This window comes from Vombatus ursinus, unplaced genomic scaffold (assembly GCF_900497805.2).
Source record: "Vombatus ursinus unplaced genomic scaffold, bare-nosed wombat genome assembly UNPS02004428.1, whole genome shotgun sequence".
Classification (NCBI taxonomy): Eukaryota; Metazoa; Chordata; class Mammalia; order Diprotodontia; family Vombatidae; genus Vombatus; species Vombatus ursinus.
The window spans coordinates 407,056-430,547 of NW_020944206.1; positions in this window are offsets into that span (position 1 = coordinate 407,056).

Here is a 23,492-nt window from a genome sequence, read left to right on the forward strand (position 1 = left end):
GGGGGTGAGGTACAGTCCAGCATTATGTACTTTGAAGCTGCCATCATGGGCACATCAGGGGACAGTTCAGGTTCTAGATGGGCAGCAGCCCTTGTCTTGTAGGGTACAGTTGCAACACCATCAATTCTGAGCTCCAAGTTGAGAAGGTGATGGGGGCTGTCTCTGACCCAGGGCTTGTGGCCTCCTCCACTGGCTGTCTTCTTGTCAGAGGCTGGATCCATTCCAGAGATGACACACTGCAGAGAAACAAAGGAGGACAAGCCACGAAATGATGTGATAATAATCCTTCATCTTTGATTTTTAAAAAATTTTTATTATTTGGGGGTCAAAGCCTTCATCCTAATTAAGAAGTTATGCTGGTTGAAACCTATCCCTTGAGATGGGAAGAATTTACTGAAGGCCTCAAACATTCCTCAGATAAGAAGAGGAAGGAGCTTGTGGCTGTGGTGGCAGAAGCAGGTTGAGCCCGTGGAGGGTTCCTTCTTTTGACTCCAGGCTAGGCTAGAGACAGAGAGAGAGGGTGGGGGGAAAGGTAGAGAGGGTGGGGGGGGAGAGGGGAGGAAGGAAAGGAAAGAGAAAGGCAAGTTCCAGTTGCAATGCCAGCTCAGGTTCTTGCTGCAGCTGCTGGTGCCATGATGCCCAAAGGAGGAAGAAAAGGGGGCCACAAAGGCTGAGCGAGGCAATATACAAGCCCTGAAGACACTGATGCCCAGCTTCTAGCTGAAAAACAGAAGTCAAGGGAAAGAGAACAAAGTGAAGAACGTGGTGATGGGGCAGCTGGTGAACCCAAAGAGGAAAAGAAATCCTTAGATTCAGATGAAAGTGACGAAGATGATGATGACTACCAGCAAAAGCGCAAAGCAGTGGAAGGGTTAATAGACAAAGGGAGTCCCAACTGAATAGGCCAGAGAACCAAAAAAGTCATTTAGCTGGATCTGAACAGGCCAATGGAGCTGTCTAGGAAAGAACGAGAGAAGTAGAAAAACAGAAAGCAAAAGAATGATACATAAAGTTGCATTTAGCTGGCAAAACAGAACAAGCCAAAGCAGATCCCGCCCAGCTAGCCATCATCCAGAAACAGAGGGAAGAAGCTGCCAAAAAGAACGAAGAAGAAAGGAAAGTAATAGATGGATGCAACTGTGTCAGGAAAATGAATGCAGTTGCCCTCCCTGAATAAACATGGTGCATGTGGGAGGAGGAAATGCCTGGGAACTGTGCTCAGGGCTTGCCAGGACTTCTGTCGTATTACATCCCACTCTGATGCCACCTGGAGTATACTGTGGTATCCCCCTCCACCTCATGTGGCCACAAACAGCATGGATCCTCTTCATCTTGGCACAGAATTCCATTCTGGGGCGGGGGGCAGCTCCTATCTTTAGGGCAGAAATAATGCAGAAAAGCATTTCTGTGTGTAACAGTTTAAAAAGTCTGGATGTTTTTGCTGTTTTTAGGATTCAGAACACATGGGGATGGTTGTGGTGGGATAGGGGAGTATAAGAAAACCTTCAGGGGCAGCTAGGTGGTGCACTGGATAGAGCACCAGCCCTGAAGTCAGGAGGACCTGAGTTCAAATCCGGCCTCAGACCAAACACTTGACACGTACTAGCTGTGTGACCCTGGGCAACTCACTTAACCCCACTTGCCTAAAAAGGAAAAAAAAAGAGAAAAAAAAAGAAAAGTTTCAACTTGTAGATTACATGGGTTATATCTGTTTGGGTGGGGTGGGGGTGACCCATAGAAAGATCCTAATGAAAATCCCATGTCTGTATTGACAAGGCACTCACTTGCATGTTTTGTGATGAAATCTCTGTAGTCTGAGTGTAGTAATAAACATCTGGGAGCCTATTCTCATGTGTGTTCTTGGAAGGTTGGCCCTCATTCATTCCATCCCTCTCTTCTCATTTTTAACCGTATCTTCTGTTTAAAGAAAAATCTTCATTTATTGGTAAAGGCCCAGGCAAAACATGCTCAAGAAATTAAACTTGTATATTTGGCTGATTAAAATATAAATTATCATAAAAAAAAGAAGAGGAAGGACCCAACTTCTCCCCAATTCCTTGGTTATCTTGATAACATGGAAATCTACCCTCTCTCATTCAGCCAATTGTGAACTCTGCAAATATAGTTTAATCTGTAACCTTACTTAGTTTACCTAGAGTCTGTTTAAGTTTCTTTCCTTAGAGGATGTATGAGATTAGAACCCTACTTGAATCAAGATTGTTAAAAGTTTTATGATACTGAAGGAAAAGCATAAAATTAGGAATCTTTTAAAAAAAATCTTTTCTAACCTAAAAGAATGTATAAGACTGTAAAATGTAAAAGAATTATTTCTCTGTCACTTTGAAATATTTTTGTCCATAAAAAGTCTCGTTAGTATCTTGATTTTTATTCAGGTTTTTTCTTTTTTTTGGAAGCCTGAAACTGTGCTTAAGCACAATAAAGCCTATGTTTTTACGTCTATAACCTCTGCATTGTGGTAGATTTATTTTGGCAGCAATTACCTACCACACGAAAGGAGATATCTCTCCCACAACAAATTTGGAGAACTATGAAGGGACAGGCAGTAAGGTTGGAAAGACAAGGCCGTTCCTTCTGAAGCTTTCCTGTGTGCATAAAGTAATATTTACTTTGGAGATTTTGAAAGGAAAATCCAGCTGAGCCATGAAGACTGCTGTGCAAAAATCACAGAAAGGCAGGTAAGTCTGTCTTCTAGAGTGTCCCATGTCTTTCTGTGCATTTATTGTTCATTATTACGTTTCTGGTCTCTTGCATGTTAATAATCATTCTGCTGACATCTTGGTAGCTTCCAGACATTCTGATGAACCTATGTTCACTGTGATTCAGGTGTCTAAAGCAAGGACTGGACTGAAAAACTGGGTTTTTACAGGCAGGACAAGGCATAATTTTTCTAAACCTTGTGCCATTTGCCTCACTATCTTGGGCTCTTTTTGCCTTGTTTTTCTGCAGACATATAAGCAAGACACTGGTCTGTTTGTTGTGGCCTTTGTCTCTGACTCCAAGGTATTTGACCCTGCTAGGATTCTGGTCTGGTTGAGTGCCATGGTTCTGATCACTGGCTATGTGGTCCTGGTTCAGATCTGGCATAAACACTACAGTGGTTCGGAGATCCCCTTTCTTCTTGTCTCCTTTTGGCTCCTGGTTTAATCACTGGTTAAATGGTCCTGATAAGAATGCACATCTGGCCTATACTTCAATGTCTTATTGAGGATAGGTCAGAAATCATTTAAAGATCTCATTTTTTTCCTTTACTGTGTCAATTATCTATTTCACATTGTTGTTGCTGCTAATGATGGACCCCTAAAAGGCCCTGAACTTTCCCTCAAATTTCAGGAACTCAGCCCCTGAACCCAGATCCCAGGCATTTGCCTGAAGCACCCAGCCCATTCTAGTCAATGATCCTTTTAACTACCCTTTCAGTCTGGCTCTCCAGCCACTTAACTCCTTTCTAATGTCTGCACCTGGACCACCCCAGGCTACTTGACACTCCCAGATCCCATCCAGATCTTTCCAGTCTTTCTGTATAAAAATATCCATCCCATCCTCATCAAATGCATAGATTCTTAAAATCTGGCCCACTTGTATTGGTGTCACAGACTCACTAGGAATCTGACCCACCTCAACCGGTATCATAATAAACTCGCTACTTGGACTGAAAGAAGGTTTGAGTGGTCGAATTCTTTCAAGGTAGATCTCCACCCTGTACCCTTGCATTTTGGGATTTCTAGTACCCCTAGACTGCAAAGCTTTGGATTGACATGAAAATTTATTTTGAGGGATTCGGTGAATTTGTTTTGGTAATGTGATACTGTGAATTGCTTTCAGTGGTTCTGATTTGGTTCCCAAATCATTTTTCTTTGGGATTCCAGAGATTCTGGTTCAAATATTCCAGGAAAAAAATTGTTTTACTCTCAGTATGGGAGCTAGACAGTCTGTTTCTTCTAAAGACACACTTGTGGGTTTTCTCCTGGCTAATTTGGAAAAAAAATACCCTTCTAGGAATCCAAATTGTCTACGGCCCAATTTAAAAATCTTTGTGAAAATGTCTGGATAGGATTAACTTCAAGGGACAGATATCCTTGGCCCCCAGATGGATCCTTTGATTTCAACAACCTGCCTGAGGGTAGACTGGCTATAGAAAACCAATACCTTTACTAGAAGGCTTACTGGCACATTGGAGAAGATCCTGAGCATCAAAAATTTGTTGCATAATTGAAAAACAGGCTGCCCAACAATTGACTTTAGCACTTTTCTCTATAAATGTGCCTATCAGCTTTAATAATGAGAAAGAAAAAGTTACCTCCCTCTGAAGCCACACCTCCCCAATTCCCAGCACCATCCAACTGCCCTAACTTCCCAAGAAAGGTGATGAGAGAGCAAAACAGCAATTTTAGGGAACTTAGAATGTGGGGAAGACTATACTGATGCCACACAAAATTTGGTATTAATCTCTTCTACGTTGCCTGCATCACAGGAGATGTCAATTTTAAAATTAAAATCTTGCATGAGCTTAAATTAATCAATGAAATGTCATTAAAACAGTTCTCTCTCCTAACTGTAACATATTACAAAATTCTGATGCTCAACTCTCCTTTCCAATAAGCAGGGACTTACTTCTACTTGACTCTTTCATCAGATTATCAGTGGGAAATAAGGTTTTAGAAGAGGCAGGAACAGCTGCAAGATCTTCTCTTCTTAGTCTCTTCAACCCTGGCCAGACAGAGTATGCAAAGATAAGGACAGACAAAAAAGACTGGAAATCCTTTTCCTGGTTTGTAGAAATTTATAGCATTATAAACTATTTGTAAATGAAATGCACCATCTTTACTGTAAATTTCTAAGTTATTGTTTTGTAAATGCTGAAATATCTTAGTAATTTTTTTTGGGAGGGGGAAGGTTCTAAGTATCTGAGATTACCAGCACACAGCACTTAAGAACTTTTTTTCAACTAGGCTCTTCCCATTGAAGGTTAATAGTGTCAGTTTTAGTAAAAGGTGATGTCATGGCCTACAGTATGCTAAGAAAGCCTTAAGGTAAAGGGGTAAAAATGGTTTGCAGTGGGCAGCCATCAGGCCTTATCAAGTGAAAATTTAATCTTTTGAAGATGTTTTACCTTACCAAGGTATTTTCTTCTGTGAATGAATCAATAGAACTCAATTGTCTTGGTAAATTAGAAGCAAAGTCACTTAAAAGAAACTGAAAGACTATGGAACTGGAAATGTAAAAGTTTTGTAATTAATTACTATAGTGTAAGAAAATTCATACAGGAGATATTCAGCAGGGTGTTAGACTGGGATATGATTGGGAAATAAAGATGAAATGGCTAAAATAGTAATGAAGTAAGTGAAAGGATCAATCAGTGTAACAAAGAAATACAGTTTTTAAGTTTGTTTGGTTTTAATTAAACTCCAACAGAAGAGAAAAGAGGTTTAAAAAAAGGTTTAAAAAGCAAGTAAAGGTAAGGGGAGAATGGGTGGAAAGTCAAAGAAAGTTCTAGTCCATTGCACTGACAGTGTGAATAGAAGGTTTGAAAGAGGGGTTTGGATTTCTGAAAAGAGATTTGAGGGATTTTTTTTAATCTCATCGAGATAAGAAAGATATAAGAAACTTTCTATGCCTGTAAATTTGTGCACATCAGTTGGAGAAATGCCTGTTAGCAACTAAAGATTGAAAATATTCTATCAAGTTACAACAGTTACCAAATGGAAACTATAGAAATGAATTTTGTAGAATGGAATTTATTTGGTATAGCATATTAAAATTCTGTCTCTGAAGGATCATTAGAAGGGCTTGTTCCAGTTTTTCTGTGGAGAATATAGTCAGAATCATTATGTCTACAATTTCCCCATTTTAGGAGAGCCTCATGGATCCCAGAAGAGGGAGGTGAGAACGTAAGACTGCCACCATATATCTTTGGTAGTAAGCTAACTGAAAGCAGCGGGCCCTGTAATTTGAGGTGCAGGCAGCTAACCACCCATGGGAAAATTGAGATTCTGTATGATACCATTTATAACTGTAAATCCAGATTTGATTTTGTCCTAAAACTAAACTATAATATGTTCTCCTACTAGGATAATTGTGATGTTTGATCCATTATGGGTAGATCAGAATATACAAAATATACAAGATATGTGGCATTAAAGTGATATGCTTAGAAACTATGAATATGAATTAAAAATACTTCAGAATTCCTCTATGCTGGTTTTTGAATATGACTAGTATAGAATAGCAAACTGATAAATATCTATTGATAGACAGATGAAGTGATTTTTCTCTGTAAGATGACTTAGAAATGCTTTCAACTGAATGGATGTTATTCAATTGGCAGTAAGGTTTGTTTTATGTTTTACAAAATCAACAATACTGTTTATATTATTGTTACTTATGTATGTTATATAACTGTGTACAGTTATATGTATATATTTATGTTATTGTTCTAATTTTGTCTTGTATTGCGATTGTTGGGAAATCACTGTATAAAAAATGCTGTGAATTTGAAAAATGATATATACGAGAGAGTGGTGTACTTGAAATTAACTTCTTTTTAAAATTTGTATGCTGTTAGATTATGAATTGAACATAGAAACAATACTTAACACTGTTAAGTATTTATTTGGGTATATTTTGCTTTAAGAAGAAGAATAATAATGATAATGATAACGATAAGACTATTTGGGAAAAATACAACAAACCTGGTAAATTTTCCTTACTTCTGAAGGTCTTTGGGGATTTACCAGGTTCCTTGGGACCTTCTATTTGGCAAGGTCAAGAAATTCTAAGGTAATGAAGGGCTTTAAGAAGAAACTAGGACCTCTCACAACTGAAGTGAGGGGGTTTACAAGTTTGTTTCACAAAGAGTGTTTTTATCTGATAGATTCTTTGGCCACTGCTTATGAAAGTTATGAAACTGTACCTAAAATAGTACGTATTGAAGTTACACATTTAAGCCAACTTAGTCTTAACAGACCCCAGATTTAAAGATTTTATTCTTGCCTTAGGGATTAATACACAATACCTGAAGATATGGATATCAGTCAGTATAGGGGCTTAGGGTGGCCAATGTTTTTCTAGGTTTTGAGTGAACCAGCATGTTTGCTGCACATATATTGAAAGAAATTATATTACTATTAATAACCAATTATTATCTTGGGATCCAGGCTTTTCTCTTCTTATTTCCTCATTTAGGTCCCAGCCCATAGAGAAGGTCAGTCAGTCTCTAAAAGGCATGACTGACTGATGAGATTACCCTCTCACTGGGGTCTGGTGCCACAACCCACCCAACTAGGACCATACTTCTGTTCAAAGTATAAACAGAATCCAGTCTAAGAGAGTTCTGGCCCACAGGAAATGAGTCTCTGTTCCTATAAAGTTCCATTAGAATTAAGGGTGACCCAGTTCATGAAGAAGAAAACCAAAGAGAGTAGTCTGCATGGAGATGGATTCCCCTGTCTAGACTGTTGGAAGTGGCTGAGTCTCATGATCAAGCTACATGTTCAGCAGGAAGGAGCTGAAGATTCCCAGCCCACCTCATTAAATGTCCACCAATCAGGGTTGATTTTTCACTTGTCAGGAGCTTTTACCAAGCTATTTAAAGCATTCAATATTTCCATTGGGGTGGTGGTGGGTGGGGGTGGTCTCTGGCTTTGTGAGAGAAACCACTGACCATCACTTTTGATTATTTGCTAGTCTAATTAATTAATTGATTATTAATTACCCAGAAACTCTATCTCTCAGGATTGTCATTTGTCACAGTATAATTACAAAATGAGATTATTTTCTTAATTTCTAATGATTGATTTCTGCTCCAGGATGGATTTAAAGTAGAAAGAAAGAATAAGAAAGGGCCCTGAGTATGCTTATTGTGAACTATTATTGCACAACATGAAAATAATGATAATAATAATAATAATAATGGTATCTACTCCTAAACTGAGATTACTGAAACTTGCTGTTTGAGGTAAAATTTCTTGGAAATATATGTTGATGCTGTTCTGAGTTTTGATTTCAGGTATACTTGTTTGAATTATCATTAAGTCAATAATCCACTGATAACTGCTACAGGTGGACATCAATGCCTGGGAAGGCTGACAGGACGGCCCGTGAAGGTGACAGCAGGAGCCTCTTGACTCAGTTTCTCCATTGTACTATTTCCATTTTGAACAGGAAAATTTCCCACCTGGTTAACTGTGGGCCTTGCTATGATGTGGGCCTCTGTATACTGCAGACTTTTGCTGCATGACTGGCTATTCTTAAAAGGTTAACCATGACTCTTTCCTGGAATCAAACAAAACTAATGATGTTTTATCCTGTTATATGTACGTAATGTCAGTCTAAGTCCTTGAAGGGACAGTCTTGATATTATTATAACCACTTGTCTCCTTATTCCTTTCAAATAAAATTTCTAAAATCTGGATGGGTGAATTGTAAAAGTTGTTTTTTAAAATGATGAATCTTGTTGTTGCAATAATCAAACATCTCTAGTTAATATACTACAATGCAAGTATGAAAAATCTTTATCTTTTAAATTCTGCTTTTCTGAATCTGTGGTCACTATTTGTTTCAATTTCCTAACCTAAACTAGGTAAATAAATTATTCTGCTCACCCTCCCTTCGACATGACCATGCATTTATGTGTTGCATCAAGTAGTACCTCATTCACATTAACACACACACGTGTATATATGTATACACACCTACATGTATATACGTGTATCCCAAAAGGAGAGGTATAACAAAGATGTGATGTGATAAAGAGGTTAAAGTTTTAAGCTTCAGATTTTATGCAAGTTTTAAATTTTAATGTAGTAAACTTCACTGTGAGAAACAAGGTTAGACTGCTTTCTCTAAGAACTAGGACATACACACACGTATGTGTGCATGCATATGATTAGCTTCCAAACCTTGCTATTAAGGATAACAAAAGGACAAGTAAATGCGATGTTCCTGGATAATACACACACACACACACACACACACACACACACACACACACAGAAAGTATGTGTGTATATATTATAGAAAATTATACATATTAATTTTTAATTTAATTCTGAAGATAGTTAAGAACAAGACTAAAAAACAGAACAATGCATGGAACATTCTTCACGTTCAACTAAATACACATTTTCTTTTTTTGGTTAAAAAAAAAGTATTCTTTCTTTCTTCCTCTTCCCTACCCCACTAGAAGATACAGGATGTGATTGTTTCAATAATAAATTCTCAAAATTGGATTAAGGATATATAAAATTGCATTGTTAAGAAATGTTAAATCATGTTTATTTTCCTGTTTTGAAGTCTCTAGCTGGTAAGAGACAGAAGGGCTCACTTTCCAAGTCAGGCCCTCATGGATTTTTTTTTAAGATTTTTCCTTCAGCCTGAAGACAGCATTACTGATTTCAGGTACTGGGCCCAGGTAAAGACAGAAAGTAAGTGTTATGTAAAAATTGAAATTCTCTACTTTCAGGGGAATTATGGATTTCTAATTTGGTGTTCTTCTTATAGCTCTGTTGTTAATAGGGTTAGCTCCAAAAGATGTGAACTGCTTTCCAACACATGAACTAGTTATTGGAAGACCAAATTTAAGAAGTTGCATTAGGCCTTACTAAATTGGATTAAGTCTTATCACTAGGAGGTTTTAGCAGCACTGCCTAGGGAACCTCTACAAATGACTTGGAATCAGGGAAAGGGATCTACTAGGAGGAGCCTCCCTCCACAGCTGCCCTGGGAAGGAGGACTATTCCAGATTTTCAAAGGGAAAATGTTTCCAAGGATCAGATGGTTCCATGTGACAGCTAAGATCCAAGAAATAAGCTGATTAAAAGGACACCTGGAGTGGGTTTCCAGGGACAAGCTGGATCAAGACTTCATGTTATTTAGTACTGATGATCATTAATGTACTTCTCTTGCTTTAATGTTTCTTGGTGAATATATTTACCTGAAGAGGTGTATGTCCAAATTCTAATGTAGACACACCGATTTTTAATTGTGTGAACAAAGAGAGATATTACAGACCTATTTATGACTAAAACGGTAGATTTTGATAAGCATGGGATTAGGGATCTTTTTTAAAACTTTTCCAAACTAAAATAATGTACAAGAATGGAATATAATCTAATTTTGTCTATAAAAAGCCTATTTAGAATCCTAAAAAATGTTTTTTTAAAGCCTGAACCTGTACTTTAGCATACAAAACCTAGGTTTTTACCAACCAAGCAGCTATCCAGACATAGACTCAAAAAGGAGACATTCTCCCATAACAGATGGAACCCTCATTAGGCAGCAGATTGAGAGAATTCACAACAAAGATGCAAGTGATCAGTACTTTATACACATCATGGGTGGAAAAAGTCATGTGGGTAAAAATTCAATTTCCTAGAATGCTCAGAATCCTCCTGGCACAGCCCTACGGAGGCTTAGAGGAGACCTCACCATAATAACTAATCATGCACCTTATTTTTAGGGATGCAGGTGCCTAAGTTTGCCACCAATAGCTATTTAGATTTTTTTTGGAGGAGGGGCGAGGGGAGAGTGGATAGAAGCTGGAGGATATGGCCATTTAAACTGATTTTTGGATGGTTTTCCCTCTGGTACTTGAAACCCTTCCACTCTCATCTCTACCCACCTCCCCCCCACCCTAAGCCCGCATCCCAGTGACAACTCAGATAATGCCCTCTCAGCAGCATCAGGGATGGGCACCCACAGCTGCCCCTGGGCTTCCATGGGCAGATGCCATTGCACACTTGAACCCAGCCAGAGGTCAAACATGGCCACAAGGGCCTGGCTGATGGAAAGGTCTGAGGCACACGTTGTGACTCCTACTAGCCAGAAGAAATACTTCCAGGAGAGGTGCCGTGCCCGGAACAAAGATGGGACCCTTCTAAGCAGGCGTATCATTCCCCCGGCCCAGAGCCTCCAGCCTTTCTCCATCACAGTCCTGGGAAACAATGAGACTGAGGAAGAAAGGATATACATGCCCCTATCCCCCAATCCAGGCCTTCTGCCTGGGCCCATCACATGTCCCACTCTCAGCCAATGGGCTCCCAGAGTCGTTTGAAATCGGCTAATGGGCGGCTTCCCCCCCCCCACTACCCTTAGCAAGATGGCCACCGCTGCTATCGGCAGCCATTTCACAACCCTCAAAATGCCCTTGTGCAAAAGGAGAGACCGAGGTGGACCCCAGAAGATGGAGCCCAAGCTGGGCTCAGCTCCTTCTGTATAGTCCACTACCCTTTCTCTGCAGCTTCTTTTCCCTCTACCCATTCTCCAGAATCAAATTTTCCTCCCCCATCCCCACCCCCACAAGCTTGTCCTCTTCGTCATTTCAAGGTCGAGACCCAGGCCAAGGTCACTGAGGTGGGGGAGGGAATGATAGACAGTCCTGCCCCTCCCCCTCTGGACAGTCATACTGGGGTTTTAGGGGTCCCTGACTTCTTACCTCCAGGTGGCGGGGCTGCTGTGGCTGCCGTGGGGCCTAACCCTCTGCCCAACACAATCCAGGGGTCTTTCCTGGGGGAGTTCTGCAGAGGTGCTGGTGGAGAGGGAGCAGGAAGGAGGTAGCCGTTGATTGAGGGGGGGAGTTCTAGCACAGGCCTCTAGGCCCCCTGCCTTCCCCAATCCCCCCAACCCCCTGCTGTTTCTGGGGCCCTGGCAGCCCAGCTCCTCCGGCAGCCCAGCTCCTCGGTCTGCCCTCTCGGAAGATAACCAGGAGAATGAGAGCTAGGGGGAAGCCCCGCCCCTAAGGGGAGCCAGAGGCTTGAGGAGCTGAGGCGGCCTCAACTTCCACTAAAGGAGCTAGAGAGTCGGCTCTTCTTCTCTGCCTCCCTTAGCACCCCCTGCTGCCTGGAGGGGGCTCCTGCAGCACAGCTCCTCTCCCCCACCCCCCTCGGCTCCCTCCCAGCAGCCTCAGGACCTTGCCTCCTCACTCTTGTAGCAACTCCCCCCGCCCCCAACTCCTTCTCTCTCCACCCAGCTTTCTTTTTTTGGTGGAGGCTTCTGGTGCCTGCTTGGCTTCCATCTGAAAATTTAAAAAAAGAATAAGCCCGCCCCCCCAAAAAAAACCCCAAACAAACAATAAAACATCTGGCAAATGGGGCTCTGCCCATTCAAAGAAACCCTCCCAAAAAGACAAACTTCCATCTCTCCCCATCAGCGGCTATGTATTGTAGGTGTAGACTCTGGAAGGCACTTGTCTTTTCCCTGAATCTGCTTCAGCCTCAATATCCTTGTCTACAAAATGGAATCATAACCCTATTTTTACTCCTGCTCTCCCAGGGTTGTTAGCAGGCTGAAATTTGGGAATGACTGTCATGTGCTTCGAAATTGTCACCCTTGGGTGGGGGTGCTTAAGGTTCCCAACCTCACAAGGTAACATCAGGGCCACCCTCTGGCTTGACCAGCTCCTCCTCCAACTTGTCCTCTCTCTGGAAAGTCTAGAGGCCAAGAGAAGGCCCATCAGCTGGGGCTACATTCAAACTCTCTCAGATTCCTTGGGTGTGTGTGGGGGGGGGTGGTGAATAACCCTCGTGTGTGTGTGGGGGGGAAATAAACTCCCCCTTCTCCCCTTTCTAGCTCTGAAGGTTCTACCCATTCCTGTGATTCCATTTATACAAATCCAACCCCTCCCCATAATGATATCATGTTAAGGACTGCTAAGGGGTCCCCTGAACTTGTCTTTTTGAGTTGCCATATTTTCCAGACACACTGGACCCAGAGTATGCAGGAGGCCCTGAATGTGTCAGCTATGAAGCTGGACCCCGCCCCCTCCATACACATCACATCTGACATAATTTGTTATGTGCATCCCAAAGTGGCCTCTCTGTGTGTCCTTAGGAGTCAAGACAGGCACCAGACTGTCTGCACTAGGGGCTTGTGCAGCTGGGACCCTTGTAGATAAGAAGACCATCATATCTTCATGGTCTAGCTGTTCCCAGGGGAAAAGAATGTGGCTTCTGAGTTGCCTTGCTCTTCTCCTTTGGGTGGAGTTTTGTCCTTTTCTCACCTTTAGTGCACCTTTCCCTCTCATGCCACGCCCCTTTCAGGTGGAGATTCTGGTATCTCCTCCTTCCTTTGTCCTGCTGTCATAAATATGCAAACTTCTATATGGATGGTGAACTCTTTGCTCTGACTTTGGGTTCATTTCTCTTGTAATAAATGTAGTTTTCAGGTAAGGTTCATAAAGTTGTGATTGCCTGTTGATAGCCATAAGAAGTTAAACATACTCATTTCCTTAAGTTGAAGGCAAATGGTAATCATCCAAAGGTCATGGTGACTCCATAAAAACAAATGTTAAACAATCAGGACTTCTCAGTCCGCAGAAAAAACCTGTATGCCTCTCTCTTCAGTGTACTCTACAGCTGGCCAGATGGGGTTATCAGAGAGGCGGCTGCTTCTGGCTGGCACTCTCCCAGCCATGGCAATACCTCGGGCTTCACAAAGACAGCACCAGGGCTGGTCAGAGCTGTCAGGCCCTGGGCTCCTTCTCTGTGTAGTGTGGAGGGAAAGGCATCAAACACGGGCAAAGGAGATCCTAAGAAGTTGACAGGGAATGTGCCTTCACAGGCCTGCTTTGTGCACACCTGCTGAGGGGAACAATAGAAGCACTGAGAGGTGTCTGTGACTTTCTCAGAGTTTTCTTAAAAGGCTCACCAAGGTGAAAGAAGACGTCTGCTCAAGAGAAAGGGAAATCTGTGGACATCGCAACAGTAGATGAAGTTCTCTAGGAAAAAAGAAAGGAAAACCTACCTACCACCTAAAGGAGAAACCAAAAACAGGGCTAAGGATCCCAATGTACTCAAGGGGCCTCCTTCAGCATTTTTTCAATTCTCTTCTGAGTATCGTCCCCAAATCAGAGTGGCGCACCCTGGTTTTTCTCTTGGAGATGCATCAAAAGATTGGGAGAAATCTGGCCTAATTTTTCTGTTCACTTCACGAACAGAAGATAGCTAAGCGGAGGAAAAATATAAAAAGGGTATTACTGCATCTTAAAGGGCCAAAGGAAAACCTGAGGTGGGTCAAAGGCAAGGAGGTGTCAAAGCTGAGAAGGTCGAGAAAAAGGAGGAAGATGAAGAAGACAAGGAAGAGGAGGAAGACGGTAATGAGGATGAAGAAGAGGAAGATGCTTCTAGGTTTTTTTGTCTACAAAGCATTCAGTTCCCCCCATACATATCTCACTCATTTTAAATAAGACAAAAATGAAATTTAAGACCGTGTAAAATTTGTTTTTAAACTATACGGAGCGGCAGCTAGGTGGCACAGTGGATAGAACACCCGGCCTGAAGTCAGAAGGACCTGAGTTCAAATCTGACCGCAGATGCTTGACACTTACTAGCTGTGTGACCCTGGGCAAGTCACTTAACCCCAATTGCCTCACACACACACACACACACACACACACACACACACACACACACACCAAAAAATAAATAAGTAAACTGTATGGTGTTCTTGTATAGTTGATACACAAGCAAAAGTCTTTGGATAGCCCTGTTTTGGTGGTCATTTCAACACTGACCAACCTTACCTGATACAATAGCGGGGTTCTAAATTGGCATGGAATCTGAGAGCAGGTTCTTGTGAGTCCACAGCATAAATGAGTTACATACCGGAATGGTGCTCATGTCCTCTTTAGTTGACTCTGAAGCAGTATATAAACTGCTGTTCTGTAACCGAATCACACTCGGTGATTGCAAAAAAAAAAAAAAAGTTGCAGCTGTTTTGCTGACATTCTGAATTCTTCTAATACAATTTTATTTATTAGTGTTGTTGTCCTTTTCATGGGTGCCCTTGAAAATCATAACTTTTCTTTTTCTGGGATGCCCACTTGGGATGACATGAATTATTACAGATTCCATCTTTTCATATAGTTAGCCAATAAAGAGCTTTGATTTGCACACCTTGCATAATCATGATGAGATCAAAAAAGGAGTAGAGAAACAATTTTCTTCAGTAACTGGAAATCCAAAGTCACCAGTCAATAAACTCAAATTTCACATAGTACAATATTCTATCCAATTACAACATTTACCAAGTGGAGAATATAGAAATAAATTTGCACCATGTAATTATGTGAGTGAAACATACTAAAATCCTGTCCTTGAAGGACCAATAGAAGGACATATTGTAATCTTTATGTGTGGAACATACACTGATAACTTCATTACTATGTGACTGAAGGCCTGTTTATAATTTCTGTGCTTCAGAAGAGCTGAGAATGTATCCCAAAAGTGTTGAGTGGGAAGAGCAAGACTGCTCCATTAATTTTTTTTTTTTTTTTGCTTTTTAGTGAGGCAATTGGGGTTAAGTGACTTGCTCAGGGTCACACAGCTAGCAAGTATCAAGTGTCTGAGGGAAGATTTGAACTCAGGTCATCCTGACTCCAAGGCCAGGGCTCTATCCACCACACCACCTAGCTACCTGTCGCCCCATTAATCTTTGGCAGTAGACTTACAGAAGAGCAAGTAGGCTTATAATGTAGTATGAAGAAGTGGCAGTGAATGACTCTCAGGAAACTTAAGATTCTTTCTCATACCATTTGTAACTGTGTAAATCCAGATTTGACTCAAGTCCTAAACAAAATTCTAATGCAGTTGAATTTAAAGTGAAATGTGTTTTTCCTACTAGAGCTTATATGCCAATTGTGTTATGTGAACCTCTAAATGAAATAGACTGATGGAAAATGCACTTAAAATTTAGCATTAAGGTAAAATGTTTACAGAACTATCAAATTCGATCAAATAATTTATTTTCTCTCAAAACTGAAGCTAACAGTGTATTCATTAAAACTAACTATATGTTTACTGGCTTACAATTTAGATGGACAATTTGGCAATTTTATGGTTTTGAAATCATGGTTCCCTTATGTGCCAATGTTTTAAAATTATGTTCTTGTAAGTTTGCACAATTCTGTAATGGAGTATTGTTTTGTTATACAATTTTGACTGTCAGATTCTTACTTCAGTTCTGCATTTGTTTATGAATAATTTCAGGAGGAATCATTGTCCTTTGTACTTGGAGAGGACCAATGACATCACAGTGTTGAATGATGGCAGAGGTTTAAAAAAAAGACATAAGAACCATGGAATGGACATTTATCAAAGGGAGAAAATGACCCAGCTGCAAGGGCACATTCCTGTGCACCCCGGCATCATTTCCCCAGCTCAGAGCTACACACTTTTGGGTCAGACCCTGCCACAAGAGACGACTCATTTTTATATGCTGAGTGAATCAGGAAGCTCCTTCTGCACAGAGAGGGTTCCAATTGTTTTTACAAACTGTATGTTGGATGGCTTTCCCTTGACCTCGCAAGATTCACCCCCATCCCAGCACCCTGATCCTCACTCATGCCAGCATCCTCAAAGATAAGGCCCCATTAGGGATGGGCACTTTAAGCTTCCACAGACTGGATTCATCCCACACCTGAACCAGGAAAAAGGTCACAAATGCTAACAAGGCCTGAGCTGATGGAAATGTCTCTGGGTCTTTAGTTGAAGATCCATGAAAAATAGGAAGGAGGTGTACATCTAGGCAGGGCTATCACACCAGGGCAGCATCTCTAGACTTTTCCTAGTGCATAGTCCCCCAAGATGTAGAGTAGGGAGGCAGAGATAATGGATACCCCTTCCTCAGGGGCAGGGAACACACATGTCAACCAATCAGAGTTCTCCTCCTCAATCGATGGCCTCAGATGCTGTCTTTAGAGATGGGTCAGTTGGCCAGTCTTTCCTTGGCAAATTGGCCTGTTGCAAGACAGAGCAATCTGGAGAACGGAGCCATAGCTTACCGCACAATAAGAAGAAGGCTAGCTTTGGTGACTGCGTTCAGCAACCAACCTCCCCCCTCCACCTCCAACTTCAATATATGTCACAGACTGTCCACAAGATGAACTCGCCAGAGGCTTTCTCAGCCTCTTCCCATGGAGTCCCCCGGATATGGCCTAGGACCAGGGGGAACTGTTAGAAAGGTCCAGTTGTATCTCTAGGGAGCAGCCCATCCACAGAGGTGGGAAGAGGTTTGGGGAGGGATGGACCAGGTCCAAGTTTTATAGAACAAATCCTTTTATTAAGGGGGTTTGTTCTGTGAAGTTTGGATTCAGTCAAAGGGCCACACTTGAGGATAGAGGGCCACATGTGGCCTGGAGGCTGCAGGTTCCCTACCCCTGGACCAGGAGATGTCTGGCTCTCTCCCTCTAGTTACAAAAGAAGACCCTGAATCAACAGAAATGTTTTCAGGTAGGATGCTTCAGGAACTGTCATCAAAGACAAGAAAAATTTTTACAAAGTTACACAAGCCCAAAGACATCTATCTCTGGCCTGGCAGGCTTTCCACAAGGGTCTGGTCAGATGTACGGACAACATACCAGACTCACGAAAAATGATTGATCACAAAGGCCAAGCTGATGGAAATATCTATGGGTTTTTAGAGTTGTGACCCATAAGCAGAAGAAACTACTCCTTTAAATGCACCAACATCAGAGAATGAGATGCATGTCCAGACAGGGATCTAAGTGGCACTTGAAGCTGCACACTTGCCTCAGCAAGGTCTGGCCACGCAGGTGGGTTGGGGAACAAGTTTCTACCCCCCCCCCCATTCCAACCTTTCCCTTGGACCATTCAAATGGCCCACTCTCAACCCCTCAGCTCCCAAAACCAATTCCAGCAGGACAACTGGCAGCTTCCCACCCCCCTTCCCCCTCTTTAATTCCCCTTAGCAAGATGGTGCTAATAGGACCTTTCATAACTGTTAAGGTAACCTTGTAAAGAAGATGGCTTCAGGTTTGGATCACTGAATTCAGAAAAGGCCCTCCTTCATCCCATGGCTCTTAACTCACCTCCAGCCTCTTCCCTTCAGAGGGTCAAGATGTCTCCATCCCCAGAGTCCAGGAGGCCAGCATCAGCCTCACCCCAAACATCCCTCAGGGCCCTGCACCATGGAGTTGGTGCGGTGATAACAGTCAGTCCAAGAAGAGGAGGCAAGGTTTTTAAAGGTCAAGGGTCACATTTTCTTCATGGATGTTGAGGCCTAGGCCTAAGTCAGAGTTGCAAGGGGCAGAGGGGGAAGGAGAGTCCAGATACCACCTCCCTGGTAGGTGACACTGGAGAACAATTGAGTGTGGGGGGGGGCAGGCTGCAGCTGTGTTTTGTAGGGGATGGGGGAGCCTTTCCTCTCACCTCTAGGTTAGTCCTTGTGGTGGCAGCCCCCTACCCCAGAGTCTTCTCAAGTATACCCAGTGGACCCTGTGCTTGCCCTCTCAAGGAGAGGAGAAATTCAATAGATCAGCCCCCCTTCATCTTGACCTGGCATTGACAATGCAGAGCTGGAGCTGGAGATGGGGGTTATATGAGACTAAAGAACACCTAAGGTGAAGCGGGCATTGAGGTCAAGGCAGGGATACAGAGTAAGGGCTGCAAAAGGAGAGCCCAAGTCCTCTGTGCTGTCCTCATGATGGGGAGGGATTCAGGAGGTCCTTGTTTTTGTAGCCTTTCCTGCTTGGAAATGGCAGGAATCTGAGAGTGGCAACCAAAGTTATAGGAGAGTCAAAATATGTCTTCTTTAACACTGGGGTGGGGTCCAGGATGCAGGGCTTCCTATCCTCACTTGGTGGCAGTAGCCTTCAAATAGCCACCTGGTTGACAGTAGGCAACTGGAAAGGGTTAATCAGGGAAGAAGACCCTGGTCAAAGTCTCTAGTCCCTGGATTCCTTGGGGATCAACCAAGGAGGTTGTCCCAAACTGGGCTCAGTACAGATCTCCCAGATGCCTCTAGTTACTTCCATTTCCCTAGTGAAACTGGGGGGGTGAGGCACAGTCCAGCATTATGGGGACATCAGGGGACATTTCAGCAGCAGCTGTAGGGTCCAGTGCCAACACCATCAATTTTGAGCTCCAAGTTGAGAAGGTGATGGAGCCCTGCCTCTGGCCCAGGGTTTGTGACCTCCTCCACTGGCCCTTCTCTTGCCAGAGGCCCTCGCCCATGGGCTTCCATGGGCAGATGGCATGGCACACTTAAACCCAGCCAGAGGTCAAATGCAGCCACAAGGGCCGGGCTGATGGAAAGGTCTGAGGCATGTGTTGTGACCCCTACCGGCCAGGACAATGCTTCCATGACAGGCACCACGCCTGGAGCAAAGAGGGGACTGGTCCAGGCAGGGGCATCATCCTCCTAGCCAGGGTTTCCCACCTCCCCCCCCCACCCCCCAAGCACAGTCCAGGGAGGCACGTAAAGGCCGAGAGAAGAACGCCCACAATCCATCCTCCAATCCAGGCTCTCTGCCTGGGCCCGTCACATGTCCCGCTCGCAGCCAATGGGCTCCCAGGGCCCTTCGAAATGGGTCAAAGGGCGGCTTTCCTCCCTGCTTCCGCTCCTCTGCCGCCGCCGCCGGCCGCCATTTCACACCCCTCAAGGTGACCTTGTGCAAAAGGGGACACCAAGGTGGACCCCAGAAGATGGAGCTCGGGCTGGGCTCAGCTCCTTCTCCACAGCCCCCTACCCCTTCTTTGCAGCCTCTTGTCCTCTCACGTCTTTCCCAGGGTCGGACTCTCCTCCCCCATCCCCACCCCCACCTCCAGAGGCTTGTCCTCGTCATTCAAGGTCGAGGTCCGGCCCTCTTGCTGTGTGTCCTCAAGCCGCGGCCAAGGTCAGTGGGGAAAGGAAGGAAGGCCCCGGGGAGGGTATTAGGATAGTGGTGAGTTGGGGGAGGGTCTCCTTATCTCTTAAGGGGTGGGGGCTGTTGCGGCCCGGGGTTCTTCCCGGCAGTCCATCGCCCTTTTGGGGTGGGTACTCTTCTCAGGCCACAAGGGTTGGTGGAGTCGGGGCAGGAAGGGATGAGGGGGAGGTCCTTGAGGGGAGTCGGGTTCCCTGGGCCGCTCTCTGGACACTCCCCACCCCCCACCCCACCCCCCACCATGCTGCTGCCCTGGCAGGCCCCTCTTCAACCCACCCCACAGGAGGACAAGAGAGGGAGACTGAGGCTGTGGAGGGCCCCCCTTCCCCAGGGAACTAGCTAGTCCTCCTCTTCCTCTGCCTGAGGAATAGCCCGCTGCTGCCTGGGGGCTGCTCTTACAAAACAGTTCGTCTCCCTTTCCCTCCTTAGGGGTCTCTTCTGGCCTGGAGGATGGGGCAAAGAGGCAGAGGATGGGGGAGGGTTTTCTTGCAAGACAGAGTGTGCTTGGTGTTGCCCAGCTCCAGGGGATGGGGAAGGTTTCCAGTGTTTCTGTTTCCCACCTCCTAGAGATTCCAAGGTCATGATTAGCTCAATGGGATAATAATAATTAATAATAATAATAACTCACTTCAGATGGCCTCAGTTTTCTTAAGAAAGGAAGAGTTGAGGTCTTCAGCTGAGAGGGGGAGGGTGCAGAGTTGGAGATTTGAGGAAAGGAGAGAAGGCCTGGAATAGTTTCTGGGAGGGATGAGATAGAGTATCATTTAGGGAAGAACAAAAAAATTTCTTTCTGCACTGGAAGCCCAGTTGGGGCTGGATAAACATGAAATTGTGATGTACGCAGTCTGAATGGCTGTATGACTTTATGTAGCCTCATTCAGCAGCACATGAATCAAATCAGGTAGGCCAACAGTAGTAATAATTCAGGACTGAATGTGCCAGAACAAGGGTTCCTCCCCCTGCCCCCCCAAATCTCCTACCTCTTTCCCCAAAACAAAGATTACTTTTCCCTGGAATGTGACAAAGTTGTCCCTGAGACCTGATTGGCACCTGCCTCCCTTAAGGAAGCTTCCTAGTCTATCACCTAAGGCCATAAAAAGACCCAGTCATATGGAGACCTGACCTTTTTGACTTGGTGGATGTCTAAAGACCAATCACGTCATCATATTCTGCTCTCCTGACCAGTTGTGCTTCCATATGGAGATGAGTAGGTCTTGAGTCTATAGAAGCTAAATATCTCTGTATCCTCGCTGTGTTAGGACAAAGTCAACCTTCTTTCCTTAACTGTTCAATGACTTATGAGTCGTTTCCAAAATGAACCTGAACCAACTGGGTGCTGACATCAGGCACATTCCCAACAGTAAAGGATGAGCTTGTCTTGGACAAGGGGTGAGGGGTTCATGAGCAGAGGGCAGTGAAGAGTTAAATTTTCTATGGTGTGGAGACTGAAGAGGGAGGAAATTGAAGTCAGAGCCAAAGTGATGACCTGAGAAAGTACTGAGGGATGAGAGGATGAGAGGTTTCAATGAGGGCAAACAGTAAGTTTAGGATATCTGAGGATAGAGATGGAATGACAGACACATATGGTCAGATAGAAGAATGTCAGAGTTTCCGTCACAGAAGTAGAACCTTTTTTAGTTAATTATGAGATCTATTATGTGATTTTTCTTTATATGTGTGGGTGAGATCAATTAAAGGGGTAGGTCATGGGCTATTTAAGGAGGCTGAGGAAATTGGAGGCTAGGGAGTCTGAGAGAATATCAGCATGAATATTGAGATCCCCTATTATAAGGGTGAGAGATGGGGAGTTGCCAAGTGCTAAGCTCTTTGGGAAAAGGAGCACACGTGACTTGGGAGAGGGTATGTAACAGCCAGCAGGATTTGAGTCGGATGGGGAATTTCGATTGTGTCCTTCCAGAAAGAAGGAGGCAAAGGAAGAGTCTGGAAATGGAAGTGGGGAGCATGGAGAGTTATGGTTCTCGGAGCACTATGAGTGCAGCTGCAACTAGTGGAGGAGAGGGCGGGCCAGGGATGCTGTGTTACCTGGGACATCCAGGTCTCAATGAGGGCTGCTAAATGGATTGTTAGAGAAAGACATCTAGGATTAAGGAAAGTTTGTTCACCATGGAAATTTGTTCCCATTTTCCATACGGTCATTCCAGAAGGTACAGTGGGAGCAATAAACAGGGTTGGAGTGCGATACGGGATTTTGAGGATATGAGGTTTTGAGGAAGCTGGGGATGAGATAATAAGAGAAAGGGTTTAGGAGTAGTTTGTTCTTATGTGGTAGGTGGTTAATCCTGGTATAAGGAGGTAAATAGGTGGTAGGAAATAGTGAGCCATAGGGATAGTAGAGGGTGGCAGATGAAAAATAAAGCTTACAGTCTCCAAGGGGTATTGTTGTCAGACAAGGCCCAGGGAGGTACAAGTTCTTAGCTACTCTTTTTTTTTTTTGTGAGGCAATTGGGGTTAAGTGACTTGCCCAGAGTCACACAGCTAGTGAGTGTTATGTGTCTGAGGTCGGATTTGAACTCAGGTCCTCCTGACTCCAGGGCTGGTGCTCTATCCACTGTGCCACTCAGCTGCCCTCTTAGTTACTCTTGAGGTGGTGCTGTAACCAGATTCCATCCCACCCCTTCCCCATCACCCCCCTTTGCCCAACCTCTGATCTGATGGCAGAGGACGATGAGTTCAGGTCAGCCTCAGTTTGCTGCCCTTATAGCTGAATGGTATGGTGGGGAGAGAACTTGAGCTTGGCTGAGGAAAATCTCAGTTCAAATCTAGCCTCAGACACTTACCACTTATGTGACTGTAGATAAGTCATTTAACCTTTGCCTGCCTCAGTTTCTTTATCTGTAAAATGGAGATAATAATAACACCTACCTCCCAGGATTGTTGTGAGGATAAACTAAAATATTACTTATAAAGTGCTTTGTATACCTTGAAGCATTATGTAAATGTTTGCTATTATTATTATTGCTCTGGAGAGATGGTAGGAGTTCAGGGCACATCTGATAGTGGGTGGTGCTTATACTACTGTTCCAAGAAAGATCTAATCACCAAATCCAATAACATCTTCCTAATCTTCATCCTTCCATGTTTCGGGCCTCATTTGACACTGTGTACCACCCCCTCCTCCTGGATGCTTTCTTTTCTTTGGGTTTTCATGCCGCTGTTCTATCTTGGTTCTCCTCTTACCTCTCTGACTGTTCCACTGTCTCCTTTCCTAGATCTGGTTCAGTTTCCATCTTTATGCTGATAGTTCATATATCTATCTATCCATCCTATTTTCTCCCCTGAGCTCCAGTCTTATGTCACCAACAGCCTATGGAACATTTGAAACTGGATGAATAGTAAGCCTTTCAAATTCAGCATTTCAGAAATAGAACTCATTATGGTATTCCCTGAACCCACCCCTCTTGTGAGCTTCCCTATTACTTTAGAAGGCATTACCCTTGTCATAGGCACCCAGATTCCCAATTTTGGCATCATCCTCCATTCCTCACTGTCATTTCACATCAATTCAATTACTTGCCCAATCTTATCCCTTCTCTCTGTACACATGTGGTCAGTTCCCTAGTTCAGGCTCTCATTTCCCCTCCCATGGATTGTTGAAATAGTCTTCTCACTTGTCTCTCTGCCTGAGGTGTCTCCGTACTGCAATCTGCCCTCTACTGAGCTGCCAAATGTAGCCTAGTTTAAAACACATCACTCTTTTACTGAGTAAACTTCAGTGACTTGCTTGTAACTTTAGGAACAAATATAAAGTCCCCTCTTGGTTCCTTAAAGCTCTTCACAACATTTTCCTTCCTACCTT